This window comes from Rhineura floridana, chromosome 1 (genome assembly GCF_030035675.1).
Source record: "Rhineura floridana isolate rRhiFlo1 chromosome 1, rRhiFlo1.hap2, whole genome shotgun sequence".
Taxonomy (NCBI): Eukaryota; Metazoa; Chordata; class Lepidosauria; order Squamata; family Rhineuridae; genus Rhineura; species Rhineura floridana.
The window spans coordinates 172,187,777-172,189,605 of record NC_084480.1 but is presented as its reverse complement, the minus strand read 5'-3'; the positions used below and the strand labels follow the sequence as shown (position 1 = coordinate 172,189,605).

General features: G+C 43.2%; 1 pseudogene; it reads right to left on the bottom strand.

The window, feature by feature from the left end:
- Positions 1–751: 751 nt before the first annotated feature.
- Positions 752–870, bottom strand: LOC133375867 (5S ribosomal RNA; annotated as a pseudogene).
- Positions 871–1,829: the final 959 nt, after the last annotated feature.

Here is a 1,829-nt window from a genome sequence, read left to right as displayed (position 1 = left end):
TTTCCTACCCCCCCACCCCACAATCAACATGATTCCTAGCGCGCACACACACAACTATGGATGGTCCTGCCTGTCTACAATTCGACAGAGTTCTTATCCACAGGCACCTCTCTCATGTCAGTATTTTTCAGACTGAGTGCCTCCCCCAAAACTAGAGGAGGCTAAGTGATTTCTATTTTACCCACCCCAAAACATTAAAGGCTGTCCCTGTGGGAGGATAACTGCAACTATTGTCCTGAAATTTGGCAAGCTTCATCCCTTAGAAGGGATGGCCATGTCTGCAAATTGGGTAGGTGGGTAGGTGGGTGGGTGGGGAGCAAACAAAACAGACTAGTGTCACTACTCTGTGGCTTTTCATCCTCTGGTGGTGAATGCCACAGTGTCATTTTCCTTTGTTTCTGCAGCCACAACGGGCAACTGCAGTTAAAGCAGAATTCTGTCTGGTGGGCAGGGGGGGAGGGCAAACTCCCTGCAGCTGTTCCAGAAGACCTTTGGTTATCCTTTCTCATGAAAGACTGTGCTTGCTGTTTTAGATTTCAGCGTTCACAGGTATAGTGGTAATTTTGTGTTTTATTCTGTGAAATTGATTTAAATTGTCCTTGGAAGCTACCCTGAGCAATTGTGAAATGGTTGTTGTTATATGCCTTCAAATCAGTTACGACTTATGGTGACCCTATTAATCCTTTGGATGTATTCATAGGATTTTCATGGTAAGAGGTATTCAGAGGTGGTTTACCATGGCCTTCCTCTAATCCTACAACATCCAGTATTCCCAGGCGGTCTCCTATCCAAGTACTAACCAGGCCTGACCCTGCTTAGCTTCTCAGATCAGACGAGATCAGGCTTGTTCAGGGTAGTGTGGCTATAGACAATTGTGAAATAGTGGGATATACATGTTGAAAGAACAAACTATACATAACCCAGATCAGATTTTTGAGGGGTTTTCTTTCAGGATGGCCAGGACCCAATCAATTAAAGTGATTTCTTCCCTCGGGCCCTGCTAGATCTCTTGGGATGCCTATGCCCTTGCAAACAACAGCTCTCCACCCTGCTATAATGCAGTAATCACACTCAGTGCACATTCTCCTGGAATCAGGATGTGTTTGCATCTAGTTTATAGTCAAACTGAAGCCAAACAACACATTTTATGTAATTTCCCATTCTGCATATTACATGTGATTTGCATATGATATAGAAGCTGTCCAAAAGCTAGCAGAGCATGGATAACCTGTCTATTGTCAGAAATCTTTTTATCATGTTTCCACATCCAACACCAAGAGGGACAGAATCTACTCAAAGAGTCATTCCATCCTCTCGTTCCCCCCATAAGAAGAACCCTGCTAGATCAGGCCAATCAGGCCAGCACTCTGTTCTCACAGTGGCCTACTGGAAGCACACAAGCTGGTCCTGAGTGCAGCAGTACTCTCCCCACTTGCAATTCCAAGCAATTGATATTCAGAGGCATAAATGCTCCAACTGTGGAGGCAGAACATACCCATTGATAGCCTTATCCTCCATTAAGTTATCTAATCTTTTAAAGCCATCCAAGTTGGTGGACATCACTAGTTTTTGTGAGAGTGGATTCCATAATTTAACTACACATGGTGTGAAGAAGTACATTCAGTTTCATTGGATATCTCCAAGTTCTAGTATTATGAGAGGGAGAAAAACTTTTCTCTATCCACTTTCTCCATCATTTTATACACCTCTATCATGTTCCCCCCTTACTCGCCTCTTCTCTAAACTAAAAAGCCACAAATGTTGTAACATTTCTTCATTGGGCAGTTGCTCTAACCCCTTGATCATTATATTTTTCTGAACTTTTTGAA